Source organism: Mirounga angustirostris, unplaced genomic scaffold (assembly GCF_029215605.1).
Source record: "Mirounga angustirostris isolate CCGP_5_RB_7025 unplaced genomic scaffold, mMirAng1.0.hap1 SCAF_3, whole genome shotgun sequence".
Classification (NCBI taxonomy): Eukaryota; Metazoa; Chordata; class Mammalia; order Carnivora; family Phocidae; genus Mirounga; species Mirounga angustirostris.
This window is the reverse complement of record NW_026991711.1, coordinates 137,667,627-137,684,116: the sequence shown is the minus strand read 5'-3', so window position 1 is coordinate 137,684,116 and position 16,490 is coordinate 137,667,627. Positions and strand designations below refer to the sequence as shown.

At 41.1% G+C, this 16,490-nt stretch overlaps 1 long non-coding RNA gene across 1 annotated transcript; it reads left to right on the top strand.

Annotated features, from left to right (window-relative positions):
- The first annotated feature begins 226 nt into the window (after positions 1-226).
- LOC129045626 (uncharacterized) lies at positions 227-15,427 on the top strand. Its single transcript, XR_010410188.1, has 3 exons — positions 227-499; positions 2,279-2,362; positions 12,560-15,427. It is a non-coding gene; the product is annotated as an uncharacterized LOC129045626 (long non-coding RNA).
- Positions 15,428-16,490: the final 1,063 nt, after the last annotated feature.

The following is a 16,490-nucleotide window of genomic DNA, read 5'->3' as shown; positions in this document are numbered from 1 at the left end:
CGCGTCCCTGCCCTGCCGGGGGCACGCCGCCCAAAGCCGGGCCCTGGGAGGGCGTCCGACGGGGCCGACGAGCGGTTCCTGACGTCGGAAGGGGCGTCGAGCTCCGTTTCCCGCGCTGCCCGCGGGACTCGGGCTCGGCTCCCGCCGCCAGGCCGCCGCCCCGCTGGGCCCGCGCGTCCGGGGGGGCTGGGGGCACAGCCGGGGGCCGGGGGCGGCCCGGGGATCGGCGGAAGTCCGCGCGGAAACCCGGAAGGAGGGGCGGCGACGGAGGGCGCCGCGGCCCGCGGGGGCAGCTTCGCTTGTGCTTCGGCCCCTTCGTTAGGCGTGGGCTGCCGAGTGGAGCGCGGCCACGCTGTGCTTCGGGTAGCAGGCGGGGGCCGAGAGCGCCTCGCACTGCTGGTGCTCGGATCCGAGGGGCGGGAGCCTGATGGTCGGGGTTCCTGTGCGACTCCGGCCCGATTCCCCCACCCATCCGGCCCAGGCGCTCCTGGTTCTGAACGTGAGCTCTTCGCTTCTGTGGGCCCCACGTTGGAAGCTTGCAGAGGAAGTCGTGGGGCGGGGGGGGGGGGGGGGGGGGGGGGGGCTCTCTCTTCCAGGCAGAAGGTGTGTGTGAGTGCGAGCATGTACCGAGGTATGTGAGCGGGAGTGAGCGGCCGTGAAGGATGAGGGTCTTTGTTGCAGGAACCCCATCTCCCCAAACCTCTAGGCATTAGTGGGGTGAAGGGTCAGGGCTACCTGGAGGTGAGGCAGGAAGTCCCCAGGGAAACCCCGTCTTCCAAAATGACCCGAGTGCTGAGCATCTTTTTTTTTTTTTTTTTTAATATTTATTTATTTGAGAGAGAGAGGGAGAGAGAGCACATGAGCAGAGGGAGAAGCAGGCTCCCCGCTGAGCAGGGAGCCCGATGCGGGACTCTGTCCCAGGACCCCGAGATCACAACCAGAGCCAAAGGCAGAGGTCCCACCGACTGAGCCACCCAGGCGCCCCGAGTACTGAGCATCTTAAAGAATGGTAGAAACAAACAAGACTGGTAGAGACACAACTTGCCTTCATTCCTCTCCTGCCCATGGTGATCTCCTGGGAAGCTTATCATTACATAGTGATGTATATTGCATCTGTTTACCCCTTCTTGCCTATTCTCTACTCTCAACCATAGGTTGCAAGTTCCTCCTTTCCTTTCCGCTACCACTTGATTGGACATTTCCCCCTCTTTGACTCTTCAGTCTCTTTTAAGCCTTGGACATCTCCTAGAAGGCAGTGTTAAGAGCCCAACTTTGGAGACAGACTGGCTGAATCTCAGCTCCACCGCTAATTAGCTTTATGATTTGAGTCAAATTATGTATTTCCCTGCAGTGCAGTTCCCATTGCTGTAAAATGGAGAAATAGTAGTATCCACCTCACAAGGTTCACTGGGGGATTAAGTGAAAGGATTCATGTAGAGTTTATCTAGTCTTATCTGTCAGAGCCCAGAGTGCCCACTTACTTCTAAGCTACCTTTGGTATTCCCCCGTTCTGTACCCCTTTATCACCTAACTCATTAAACAGGGGTTACTTGACAAGTTTTCTTTGTGTACAGATGGTTTGTTTTCTCAGCCTGCTTTTTAATTTCTTTAAACAGTCACTTTTTTATTTCTGTGTGTTTATTTCAATATCAGCTTGATACATTGTACATGGCTTTATTCAATAAACATTTTTGATTGATTAATAAAATCTCACTGATTTTATTATCTAGAGAGAGATTTTTCTAGAAAATTTGGAGTTATGGAAAAGGAAAACTCTTCACGGGGCAGGGTAAATAGAAGAAAACTTAATATGAGAATTTATCTTGTTAGTTTAAGACCATAAAAAGGCATCATGTATAGTAATCTCAACTATATAAAGAAAACTGCAAAAAAGACAATTGGAAGTGTATGTGCCAAATGAGTAGATGCCCTGGTGTAGTAGGATTATGAGTATGTTTGTTTTGTTTTTTTCTCTTGCTTTATACTTTTTAGTCCTTTGCGACTTTTCTACAGTCAGTATGTATTACACTGTTATTCAGGAAAAGTACTTTAATTGTTTATGTAATTTAGCTAATAAAAATGACCATATTTTGGGTATTTAGAGATGGAGGGACAAACCTAAGAATAAAGCAATAGTTTCCCTCCATTGTTTTCCCAGGCCAGCCAGTCTTTTCTGATTTGTGCTAGAATATCAACTTATCAGTTGTCTCTACTCTAGAGACATACAATGTTTCTACATTTCCTTTTCAGTGACCAGAATCTTGTCTTGACTATTTAGGGGGACTTCCTTTGAAGTGTCAAGATCTCAAACAGGGAACCAAAATCAAAGAAGGGTTCATATTAAATCCAGAGTCAAGGCAACGTGAGTAGAATGGTTTTAATGGTTATTTCAACCAAGCTGTAAAAGTCTAGTGAACTTTGACCTTTCCAGTGATTCTCTTTTTGAGCTTAAAAATGCACCAGTGCCCTCCTGCTTATATTACTGTAACCCCCTTTTTTTTAATTGCCAAATTTACAATTTACTTCAAACTGAGTTACCTTCCATTTTTATTGAAAATTAGGACAACACCTTGACTTATATGTGCATAGTCACTCATTCAACAAAAATTTACTAAATACTGGGGCGCCTGGGTGGCTCAGTCCGTTAAGTGTCTGCCTTCGGCTCAGGTCATGGTCTCAGGGTCCTGGGATCAAGCCCCACATTGGGCTCCCTGCTCAGCGGGTAGTCTGCTTCTCCCTCTCACTCTCCCTCTGTGCTCTCCCCCTCCCCCCCCCAAATAAATAAATAAAATCTTTAAAAAAAATTTTACTGAATACCTACCAAGTGTCAAGCCTCAGGCTGATGCTGGGAATACAAGACAAGACCTGGTCCTTTATCTTCCAGGAGCTTGGTGTCTTGATGATGGACATGCATATATAAACAATGATGTATAGGGAATTATCTTAGAGGCTTTGGTAGGTCCCTGAGTAGACAAACACAGCAGCCAGTGGGATATGAAGGTGTAACCAGTTCTAGTGGGGCAAGAGGACAGTAAGAATGAGGAGGCAGGAAAGCATTATAGAAAACTAGTTATCTGCGCTGATTTCAAATCTTTAGCTCATAAATGGTTAGTCCTTCCTGATGTGAGACTATTATTTTTTTCTGTACTTTGCTCTGATCATATTGTCTTATACTCTAGTCATCTGACTACATTCTTTGATACATTAAAGGTGTGCCTTGTGATTCCTTCCTTTGTTGATAGGTGAGGTGAGTTTATAACATTCAAATTCTATTTCATCATATTCTAAGGACTAGCCAAAATTTAAAAATATATGAGTCCTTTTAACATGTATGGTGTAGACTTACAAGACAATTTAAGCCTTAAACTTTTTATTTTTACTTAAAACGTGTAATTTTATGTTCATTCTCCAATTTTTGGTGTTGGACTCACTGTGTGGGTCTGCTGATTGGAAATACTCCTTGTTTTTCTTATATAAGCCCCACTCTTGATATTTTGGGTTTAAGATTTCCAACCTTTGCTTTTCTATAGTGGTAGAGAGAGCTTAAGGCACTTGTAAAACAATATTACTGCGGAGTTCTTTTAGCCTTTATCATTTCTTTCCTCATCTTTTACAGTTTTCTAGCTTGTAACTAATTTGCATCAGTTTTTAGGACTTACTTATTTTCTTATTTATTTTTTAGCGATCTTTTTTCAAAGCATTCAACTTCATTTTTATGTCATTTTTCATGTCTGGTTTTAGAATTTCTTTGTTTTGAGTTTTCTTTTTTTGCACTCATTTCATTTTTATGTAATTGATATAAACACATTTTAGAATAAATAACTGATTTTAAGCATACAGCATAACTGTCCTATACTGTTATATTTAAAAAATGCCAGTCATGACCTAGTGAATTTATGTCAACCCAGTAAATTGATATGAAATTAGTGTGTCAACCCAGTAAATTGATATTTGAAAAATACTGTGTTAAAGAGTAGCCTCTTAGTATTCAGTGCACCTGGCATCAATGGGGCTTGGAAATCTTATTGCACTCAAGTTTTGGCTGCTCTGTTTTGAGTTTTAAAGAAAGCTGGAGTGGATCTAAAACTCTCAAACTTAGAGTTAGTGCTAATGGTTCACAGAGTTCATATAATATATTTAACCAACCATAACTGAGCCATTTTAAGGCCATTTGATATCCTTTCCATGGATAGAACAAGGAGATTGATTGATAAAATGTCTAAGCTAATATAAGAAAACAGTTTTCTTAGTTTATGATAATGTCTGGGGCCCCTAAGAACCTCCACTTAAGTCTTAGCCTTGGGTTCTCTCCATGGACATAGGACTTGCAAGATATTTGATGGAACCAGAAAAGGATATGCAAACAAGAGTATTTGTTGAAGTTGAAATCAAGACCTTCCTTCTCCTCAGTGGAGGTTCCAGGTTACAAAAGATATTGGGGGCTATCCTGCCAGAGAGTGTAGTAAAGGCAGGTGGGTATTTTCCTGGGTTGATAGCTCTATCTACCTTGGTCTGCAGTACTAACTTTCAGAAGTTTACTCCGTTTCAAAATACCTGTTGTTCAGGAAAGATGGGGCTGGTGAAAGAATGGATTATCTGTGGCAAAATATCTGGGATTCTCCACCTATGAAGCAGGTACCTCTATTCCCTTTTTAATGAGGGCACACAGTATGACAGCCTTCATTTCTGAGGATGTCAGGCCTAGAGCCTTAGAAATAGGTTGGATGTGGAGATTGCTGAGAAACAGAACTGGTAAAGGATGTGCACTAGGCACATCTTCTAGCATTGCTAGCTGTTTTTGTTGTTGTTGTTGTTGTTGTTTTTAATCTTCTAAGATGGATAGAGTTATAGAGAGATTGCAGTTATAGAGAGGATACATTAATGTCAGAGAGAGAAGTCAACCAATTCTGCAAAAAGGGCCTAATGAGGGGTCATCACTATTGTGTAGTCCCCAAAAGTCACATTGTCAGTACAACCAGAGTGACCAGGCTCCAAGGGACTGATTCATGCTCATTGAAGACTCTTGAAAGAACGGAATGCCAGTTCACAATGGAAACATTCATCTCTAGTGACCAAAAGACTCATATATGTTCTCCTGGACTCTCACTGCTAAATCCTGGGTACCTTGGGGAACCATCCTAGGAATCAGAAGGTTGTTTAGTGATCTTAAAATCACAAGAGAGAAATGGATGTGTTATGGGTTGAATTGTGTCCCCAACAAATTCATATGTTGAAGTCCTAACCCCAGTACCTTGGAATGTGACTTTATTGGGAAATAGAGTCATTGTAGATGAAATTAGTTAAGAGTAGAGTGACATCTAATCCAATATGACTGGGATTATATAAAAGGCTCCTTTATAAAAAGGGATGGGATCAAATTAAATTGTTATCAACTTAAACTGTTATATATGTAAGTTGTCACAGATAAGCCTAGTGTAATCACAAAGCAAAAACTATAGTAAATACACAAAAGTTAAGCAGAAAGGAGTGTAAGCATACCACTAAAGAAAGTCATCTCACCGCCAAGGAAGAGGGCAACAGAAGAAAGAAACAGAGAGGAACTGTAAAAACAGCCAGTAAACAATGAACAAAATGGCAATAACCACATACCTATCAATAATCACTTTAAATATAAATGGACTAAATTCTCCAATCAAAAGACAGAGTGGCTGAATGGATAAAAAAACATGCTATCTGCAAAAGACTCACTTTAGATGTAAGGACACACACAGACTGAATGTGAAGGGATGGAAGAAGATATTCCATTAAAATGGAAACCAAAAGAAAGCGGGAATAGCTATAGTTCTATCAGACAAAATAGACTTTAAAATAAGACTGTAAGAGACAAGGAAAGGTGTTACATAATGATAAAGGGGTCAATCCAATAAGAAGATACAGCATTTATAAATATGTACCCAATATAGAAGCACCTAAATGTATAAAGCAAATATTAACAGACCTAAAGGAAAAATAGCAATACAATACTAGTAGAGGACATTAATACCCAACTTACAATAATGGGTAGATCACCCAGACGGAAAATCAATAAGGAAACATTGGCCTAAAGTGATGCATTAAACCAGATGGACTTAATAGATATAATATATGCAGAGTATTCCATCCAAAAGCAACAGAATATACATTCTTCTTAAGTATACATGGAACATTTTCCAAGATAGATCATATGCCACAAAACAAATACATTTAAGAGGAATGAATCATATCAAGCAACTTTTCTGACCACAGTGGTATGAAACTAGAAATTAATTACATGAAGCAAACTGGAAAATTCACAAACATGTGGAGAGTAAACAACATGCTATTGTATAACCAGTGGTTCAACAAACAAAAGAGAAATAAAAAAATGCTTTGAAACAAATGAAAATGGAAATGTAACATACTGAAATTTATGGGATGCAGCAAAAGCAGTTATTTTTTCCTTTCTTTCCTTTTTTTTGAGAGAGAGAGTGCAAGCAAATGCAGGGAGAGGGGCAAAGGGAGAGAGAGAATCTTAAGCAGGCTCCATGCTCAGCACAGAGCCCAACGTGGGGCTTGATCCCACGACTCCGGGATCATGACCTGAGCCAAAATCAAGAGTTGGCTACTTAAAAAAAAAAAAAAAAAAAAAAAGAGTTGGCTACTTAAACTACTGAGTCACCCAGGCACCCCATTTTCCAAGTTTTTATATAAATTTCAATTAGCATACAGTGTAATATTAGTTTCAGATGTAGAATTTAGTGATTGATCACTAACATACAACACCCGATGCTCATCACACAAGTGTCCTCCTTAACCATCACCCATTTAGCCCATCCCCCCCGCCTACCTCCCCTTCAGTAACCATCAGTTTGTTCTCTATAGTTAAGAGTAAAAGCAGTTCTAAGAGGGAAGTTTATAGTGATAAATTCCTACCTCAAGAAACAAGAGGGGCATCTGGGTGGCTCAGTCTAGCATCTGACTTTGGCTTAGGTCATGATGTTGGGGTCTGGGGATCAAGCCCCATGTTGGGCTCCCAGCTCAGTGGGGAGTCTGCTTTTCCTCTCTCTCTCCCTCTACCCTCCCTGTCCCTGTCCCTCTGCCCCTCCCCCTGCTCATCCTCCCTGTCTGTCTCTCTCAAATGAATAAATAAAATCTTAAAAAAAAAACAACAAGAAAAATCTCAAGTAAAAACCTAACTTTACACCTCAAGAAACTAGATGAAGAATAAATGAAGCCCAAAAGTAGTAGAAGGGAGGAAAAACAAAGATTAGAGCAGAAATAAATGAAATAGAGACTAAAAAGCTAATAGAAAAGATGAATGAAACTAAGAGCTGGTTCTTCGAAAAAATAAACAAAATTGAAAGCATTTAGCTAGATTCACCAAGAAAAAAAGAGGACCCAAATCAAATCAGAAATGAAAGAGGAGATGTTACAGCTGAACTATGAACAATTTACACTAACAAATTGGACAACCTAGAAGAAATGGATAAATTCCTAGAAACATACAACCTACCAAGACTGAATCATGATGAAATAGAAAATCTGAATAGACTGATTACTAGTAAGGAGATTGAATCAATAATCAAAACCCCCCCCAACAAACAAAGTCTGGGACCAGATGACTTCACTGGTGAATTCTACCAAACATTCAAAGAAGAATTAATACAAATCCTTCTCAAACTCTTCCAAAAAAATAGAAGAGCAGGGAACTCATAAACAAATTTTACAAGGTCAGCATTACCCTGATACCAAAACCAGGCAAAGGTGCCACAAGAAAAGAGAATTACTGGCCATTATCCCTGCTGAGCATAGATGCAAAAATCCTCAATAAAATGCTAACAAACCAAATTCAACAATACATTAAAAGGATCATATACCATGGATTAAGTGGGCTTTTTCCAGGAATGCAAGGATGGTTCAATGTCCGCAAATCAGTCAGTGTGAAACACCACATTAACAAAATGAAGGATAAAAATCATATGATTATTTCAATAGATACAGAAAAAGCATTTGACAAAATTCAGCATCCATTTATGATAAAAACTCTCAACAAAGTAGGTATAGAAGGAACACATCTCCACATAATAAAGGCCATATGTGACAAGTCCACAGCTAACATCATACTCAATGGTGAAAAGTTGAAAGCTTTTCCTCTAAAATCAGGAATAAGTTATGAATGCCCACTCTTGCACTTTTATTCAACATAGTATTGAAAGTCGTAGAAAAAGAAGTAAAAGTCATCCAAACTGTAAAGAAAGAAGTAACATTCACTATTTGCAGATGACATAATAATATATACAGGAAAACCCTAAAGAATACATCAAAAAGTTGTTAGAATAAACAAATTCAATAAAACTGTAGGATACAAAATTTATACTCAAAAACATGTTGCATTTTTATATACTAATGATGAGCTATCAGAAAGAGAATTAAAACAATCTCATTTACAATTACATAAAAAAGAATAAAATAGCCAGGAAAGAATTTAACCAAGGGGGTGAAAAACTTGTATATTAAAAATTACAAGGGGTGCCTAGGTGGCTCAGTTGTTAAGCTTCTGCCTTCGGCTCAGGTCATGATCCCAGGGTCCTGGGATTGAGCCCTGCATCAGGCTCCCTGCCCAGCGGGAAGCCTGCTTCTCTCTCTCCCACTGCTTCTGTTCCCTCTCTCACTGTCTCTCTCTTTCTCTGTCAAATAAATAAAATCTTAAAAAAAAAAAAACAACCCAAAAAACAAAAACAAAAAAACTACAAGACATTAATGCAAAAAATAGAAGACACAAATATATGGAAAAATATTTCATGCTCATGGATTGGAAGAATCAATATTATTAAAATGTCTATACTACCCAAAGCAATCTTAAGTTTCAGTGAAATCTCTACCAAAATTCCAGTGGCATTTTTCATGGAAAAAGAACAATCCTAAAAAAATAGAAAAAATCCTAAAATTTGTATGGAACAATAAAAAACCCTGAATAGCTAAAGCAATTTTTTGAAAGAAGAACAAAGCTGGAAACTTTGTTTCCCTAATTTCACACTCCCTGATTTCAAACTATTACAAATCTATAGTAATTAAAACAATATGGTATTGGCATTAAAAACAACACAGATCAATAGAACAGAATAGAGAGCCCAGAAATAAACCCACGCATATACGGTCAATTATAAAAGGAGCCAAGAATATATGATGGAGAAAGGACAGTCTCTTTAGTAAATGGTCTTAGGAAAATTGGACAGCCACATGCAAAAGAATGAAACGAGACCACTATCTTACAATATGTACAAAAATTAAATCAAAATGAATTAAATACTTGAATGTAAGACCTGAAACCATAAAATTGCTAGAAGCAAACATAGATGGTAAGATCCTTGACATAGGTCTTGGTGATGATTTTTTTTTTTTTTTAATAGAGAGTGCATGCGTGAACAGAGGGGTGGGGGGAGGGCTAGAGGGAGAGAGAGAATCTTAAGCAGGCTCCACACTTAGCGCAGAGCCCGTTACAGGGCTTGATCTCATGACCCTGAGTTCATGACCTGAGCCAAAATCAAGAGTCGCACACTTAACTGACTGAGCCACCCAGGCTCCCCTTAGCGATGATTTTTTGAATCTGACACCAAAAGCAAAAGCAACAAAAGCAAAATAATCAGGTGGGACTACATCAAACAAAAGCTTCTGCACAGCAAAGGAAATAATCAACAAAATGAAAGCTCAACCTACTGAATGGGACAGAATATTTGCAAATCATATCTCTAATAAGGGCCTGATATCCAAAATATATAAAGAACTCAAACAACTCAATAGTGAAAACCCAAAGAATCCAATTAAACAAATGGGCAGATGGTCTAGACATTTTTCCAAAGAAGACACACAGATGGCCAGTAGGTTCATGGAAAGGTGCTCAACATCACTAATCATCAGGGAAATGCAAATGAAAACCACAGGGCGCCATCATCTCACACCTGTTAGAATAACTGTTATCAAAAAGAGAAGAGATAAATGTTGGTGAGGACGTGGAGCAAAGGGAACCCTTATGCACCGTTGATGGGAATGTGAATTGGTGCAGTGTCTGTGGAAAACAGTATGGAGGATCCCCCCAAAATTAAAAATAGAGGTACGACATGATCTGGCAGTTCCACTTCTAGGTATTTATTTGAAGAAAATGAAAACACCAGGGGCGCCTGGGTGGCTCAGTCATTAAGCGTCTGCCTTCGGCTCAGGTCATGATCCCAGGGTCCTGGGATCGAGTCCCACATCGGGCTCCCTGCTTGGCAGGAAGCCTGCTTCTCCCTCTCCCACTCCCTCTGCTTGTGTTCCTGCTCTTGCTATCTCTCTGTCTGTCAAATAAATAAATAAAATCTTTAAAAAAAGAAAAAAGAAAAAAGAAAATGAAAACACTGATTCAAAAAGATATATGCACCCCTATGTTCGTTGCTGCATTATTTACAATGTGAGACATATAAGCAGCCAGTGTCCATTCTTGGATAAATAGATAAATGGATAAAGAAATTGGGGTATACCCCTCCCCTCACACACAGAATATTACTTAGCTATAAAAAAGACTGAAAATTTGCCATTTGTGATAACATGGACAGAACTTGAGAGTATTGTGCTAAGTGAAATAAGACAGAGAAAGACAAATACTGTTATGATCTCTCTTATATGTGGAATCTAGACAAAAAAATATAATTAAGCTCATAGATACAGAGAACAGATTGGTGGTTGCCAGAGGCAGGGGTTGGTGGGAGTAAGAGAAATGCGTCAACATTTTTTCTTTTTTATTTTAAATAAATTGAATAAAAACAACTATAATTTTATTGTTCAACAAACAAATATCACTTAAAAACTCCTTCAGATGCAGAGATTAATTAAATATGATTATTAAAATGTCAAAAGCAAATTCTAGTTCTATAAACTGGCATGAAATTTAACAAAATGTTAGTCTAATTATATTTAAGTGACATAAAAATATGTTTTTTGAATATTGCGTATTTATGTGGAAAAATCAAGAAATGGAGATTTAAGCAAACAAAAGGAAATAATAATCTCGCCAGAACCCCAACTCCCGAAGATCATAACAGTTTCAACTTAGAAGTATTCTTCCATGGGGTGCCTGGGTGGCGCAGTCCATTAAGTGACTGACTCTTGGTTTCTGCTCAGGTCATGATCTCAGGGTTGTGAGATTGAGCCCCATGTTGGGCTGTGTGCTCAGTGCAGTGTCTGCTTAAGTTTCTCTCTCTCCTCTCTCTCTGCCCATCCTGCTCATGTTTTTTCTCTCTCTCTCTCTCAAATTAAAAAAAAAAAGTATTCTTCCAGATTTTTGCCTGTGTGTGTAAATATTCAAAAGGAAATTTTTAAAAAAGATTTTATTTATTTATTTGTCGGAGAGAGAGAGCACAAGCAGGGGGAGGGGATGAGGGAGAAGCAGGCTCCCTGCTGAGCAAGGAGCCCAAGGTAGGACTCGATTCCAGGACCCTGGGATCATGACCTGAGCCGAAGGCAGATGCTTAACTGACTGAGGCACCCAGGCGTCCCCAAAAGGAAATATTTTAAATGTACAATTATACATGTAGACATATATACATACAAATATAAAACCTGCATTTTTTCCTTAACAATAGGATATAAACAGCTGTATACATCAGTACATATGCTTCTGTAACATCCATCTTTATAATAAAAAAAAGGTGAAGGGGCACCTGGGTGGTGCAGTCAGTTGAGGGACTGACTCTTGGTTTTGGCTCAGGTTGTGATCTCAGGGTCCTGGGACTTAGCCTGGGTCAGGCTTCACGTGCAGCATGGAGTCTGCTTTTCTCTTTCTCTCTCTCCCTCTGCCCCTTCCCCCTGCCCCCCTCACTTGCATGTGCTCTCTCTCTCTCTCTCAAATAAATAAATTAATTAAAAACATTAAAAAAGGAAGTGAAATTTGGGCATAGACACATAGAGAGGGAGGAAATGATGTGAAGATGCAGGCAGAGATTCAGGGATTGGAGTGATGCTTCTATAAACCAAGATTATAGGTTACCAAAGATTACCAGTAAACCACCAAAAGCTGGGGGACAGGCACAGAAGGAATTCTTCTTCACAGCCCTTATTCAGAAGGAACCAACTTTGCTGACACTTTGATCTCAAAGGTCTAGTCTCCACGACTGTGGGACAATAAATTGTTCAAACTAGCTAGTTGGTTTAAACTTTGTTAGGGCAGCCCTAATAAACTGATACAGATAGTTCTGCAGACTGATTGACATTGTGAAGCCTGATGAATTGTAGTCCTGTCTAGTGACCAGATTATCTGTAATCCCTAGATCTAGTCTTCGTCCCTTTGGCAGTACTAGAAAACTGCTCCCCAAATTTGGGCCTTTGGGTTTCCTTTTCCTAAATCCAAGAACATCTTCTTTGCTCCATTTATACTCTCTTTCTTCTCATGAGTTAGTACCATTTATTATATCTCAGTTCTCTTCATCATACTTGTTATGTCTCATAGTACACCTATGTTGCTCCTGCCAACTATTTATACATACACCCCAGACTAGTGAAGAAGGAGATTTATTTTTTTCTTAAATTTTATTTATTTATTTGACAGAGAGAGACACAACGAGAGAGGGAACACAGGCAGAGGGAGTGGGAGAGGGAGAAGCAGGTTTCCAGCGGAGCAGGGATCCCGATGTGGGGCTCGATCCCAGGACCCTAGGATCATGACCTGAGCCGAAGGCAGACGCTTAACGACTGAGCCACCTAGGTGCCCCGAAGAAGATTTATGATCCCTGCCCTTTGAAATTTTGATTTGTAAGTTTGTGGTTGGATCCAAGAACCATCATTCTTAATAAACACCACAGGTGCTGTTCACCTTATCGATTGTCTATTGATTCATATCGGTTTCTTTCTTAGAGCATAATTGAAATTCCAAACTTTGGAGACACCCAGCATAGTCCAACTTTGGTAGGTCCTACTCCTAACTTTATGGCCTTAGGCATTTCCCCCACTAAGAGTTCGGAAGTAGATGGGTGTCAGAACCAGTCTCATTGATTGACTGATTGATTGATTGATTCATTCGTTCAACAAAGTTTTTTGAGCACCTGCATCAGTGAAACAAATAGACATAAATCCCTTACATTCTAACTAGGAGGAAAGAGCCAGTAAATCGATAAATACACTAGGTGGGCAGTACTGTAGAAAAAAATAAGCTGGGTAGGGAGGTTGTGAGTGCAGAGTATATTGCGGTTTTCAGTGGGCCATCCTGGGTAGGCCTCATTGGCAGAGTGACTTGAAAGTGAGCCATGTGGCTCTCCAGAAGCTGAGTGTCCCAGGCAAAGAGGACAGCCAGTCTAATGTCCCTGATCAGAAGCTGAGCACACCTGGCATGAGAAAGGGAGTGGTGTGACAGGGGCTGAGGTCTGAAAGGGTACGGGGAGCCAGGTCATGCCCTTATAGGGCATTGCAAGGTCATTGGCTTGTACTCAAGTGAAATGGGGAGCCACTGGAAGATTCTGAGCAGTGACATGATCTGACTTACATTTTGAAAGTATCACCCAGGCTGCTGCAGGGGGAATAGGAGCAGAAACAGGCAGATGACTCTGGTAATACAGGTGAGATTGATGGCTGGGATTGGGGTGGTAGCGGTGGATGTGGGGAGAGGTGGTTGGATGCTGTATGTGTTTCGAAGGCAGAACCAATCATTTTCCGACTGATTAGATGTGAATGTTGGAGAAGAGAGATATCAATGAGGACTCTAATCGGGGTGAATCTTGGAATTTTTGCTTGGAATGCTGAGCAGAAGCATCCCCAAATAAGGAAGTGCATGGTCCACATGTTGCTGGCAGCCATCCTGTGTTCATGAGGAGATCCAACCTGAGAGTGGAGCCAATGCTGTGTTTGGTGGGGCAGAGTGGCAGGAAGAAACTGTCCTGAGGGCAGTGCTGAGCCAGAGTCCACACCTGAAGCCTGATCCACCTCTGCACTTCCAGTTTCAAGAGCCAATGAGTCCCCTTTGTTACTTTGTTATTTGCATCCCAAACTGCTGACTGGGAGATGTCTTTCAGATGCACTATGTGCCTAAAGGAACTTTTTACAGCCCTATCAGAGCTACCCTCCAGACCTCAGGGGTAACTTTGTCCAGATGTTCTCTCTCATGCCTCTCCCATCTCATTGGTCCCTTGGCACATTGTCATCCCCTTAAGATAAGGGTACTGACTCAGGAGCAGGCCCAGATGGACCTGGCATGGCAGAACGTCTGAAGTGATTAGCCCAACATCCCTGTTAGTAGTAGTAGTCTTAGCTGTGCCCGCATTTCACAGAGTTGAGAGTGGAGATTAGGGGACTTACCCAAGATCAAAAAGTTTTCTATTTCAAATCCAAGATTAGTTTGTCTAATTAGCCAGTCACAATCCATGTGTCACATAGAAGAGAGTAGAGCTTTTCAGGAGGAGGCCACCTGGGTGGTTGCTTCACTGATTGGCAGTATATTGGGACAGATACCACAGATCTGATACTTAGCTTTACAGATGCAGTAATTATTGGGCCCCTTCACTCAGGGTGATTAAGCTGAGAGGGATTAATTCATCATAGTCAAACTTACAAGAGACTGATGTATAAATCAGTTTGTCATGTTATTTATAATAGGAAGTGTTTTTCAGACTTGAACTTGTGGACCCTTGAATGTATCCCCATTTGAGAAGTATTGCTTTTATACTTACATTATGAGACTTTAGGTGATCACCTGATTGAAATAATCATAAAGGTAAATCCAGTCTGGGCATTGATATTACGTGGCATTACTCTGTAAAAAGGTGGTGATCCACGTGATGCTTGTGTTAAAATTTTTATGTATCTTTCAAATGAAAACACAGCATTTAAAGATTATCCTAAGGAATTCATGGACCTCTGAATATTTGATTAAAGACTCCAATATGAAAAACAATGCAATAGGAGAAAGGCTTTGTTTGAACATTGGGGCCAGTTATGTATACAGGATGCTCTAAAGCAAGTCTACTCAGGAAACCGGATTGTAGATCTGAAGACAGATTGTTGGGTGTAGAATAAGGGCAGAGGGAGCTGGCTGTTCTCAGGGAACACAGCCCTTAGACAAGGGGAGCTAGTTATCCTATCTGTACTTGTCCTACAAATACTTATGTTTAAGACTACCAGTCATGGAGAACAGAGTCCCATCTTTCTTGCATTGTGGCAGAGAAGCACTGACAAATTATTATTCACTAACTTCCTTTTCCTAGACTCATCTTGAATCCGTGAACCCTCCCTGCCAAAGCATCATCTCTAGGTAAATAGGAAGTGTGCTCTCTTCCTAACAAGGAAGGAGCTTGGACCAGATTGGTGGAATGCCAAAGCCCACGCATGCTCTTTTCAGTTAGCATGTAGCTAGTTTCTATCACTGAACTAAAATTATGAGGGACCCTTATATTCTATAGGAGACAGTAAAAGCAGCTTTTAAAAAAATCTTTTCCAGTGTAGTCTACAGCAGAATCTGAGAATCCATCATTCTTCTCAAATGACTTCACCCTGTGTTCTTCGCCTACTCCTATTTTAGATCTGCCTTTAACAAACCCTCCCCTTTCCCACCTCCAGCCTCAACTGAGGAACTGGGGAGCACTCACAGCGCATTGTCACATACTCCCTCCTAGCTTTGGAACCAGACTGGACTAGAGCCAGACTCAGCGCTGGGCTGCCTCCAAGCGGGCTAGAGAATGCATCCTGTTCCCAGACAGCCATTCCAAGGGCAGCGTTCAATCGCCAGTTCTTCCCTGGCCCATCAGAGCCCAGCAAGGGCATGTAATCCCTTAGGCCATTTGGCCGATGCCTGCCTGTTCTCTAGTAGGGTCAGAAGTAGGGGGAGGGGTGCCTGGGAGGCAATGAGAAATGAGAAGGCTCCCAGGGAGCAGTGCTCTGGAGTATTCAGTCCTTAACACTAAGCCAGTATCCCTTCTGGCTGGTCAGTGCCTAGGCCATACCAGTTGTTAAATATTTTGTATATCAGCCCTGCATCTAAGACAGGCAGCACTCAACCAAATGGCGTAGAAGAAACTGGATTCAAATGCATGGTACAGCAGTAAGACGTTCCCATTGTGTGTGAGGCCCGGGTTAGGTGTGTTGAGGCCAACACTAGAGGGCGGGGAAGTTGGGTGTTGCTGGAAGCTGGAAATCAGGGAATGATATCACCTTTCATTAATTACTTGCATAACCTTGGGCAAAAGAACACCTGGGTTCCAGTTCTGGTGATCGGATCCCGAGCAAATCACTTCATCTTGTCACAGTTAATTCATCTACACAATAGCAGGATGGTTGAGGTGATAGTGAGACACAGGGTTGCTTGGTGCAGGTAGGAAGTCAGGAATGCAGGCTTGAGAATGGATAGGGCAGGGATAGTGTTTATTTCTAGGCTGAGCCTTCCTATGGAAGAAAGCATCCATTTTCTTCCTGTGCTTTAACAGGATGTAGTTAGTGGTTCTAGACCAGGCTGTGGAGTTGAGCATCTGGCAAAAGATGGAAATCATAAACAGGTG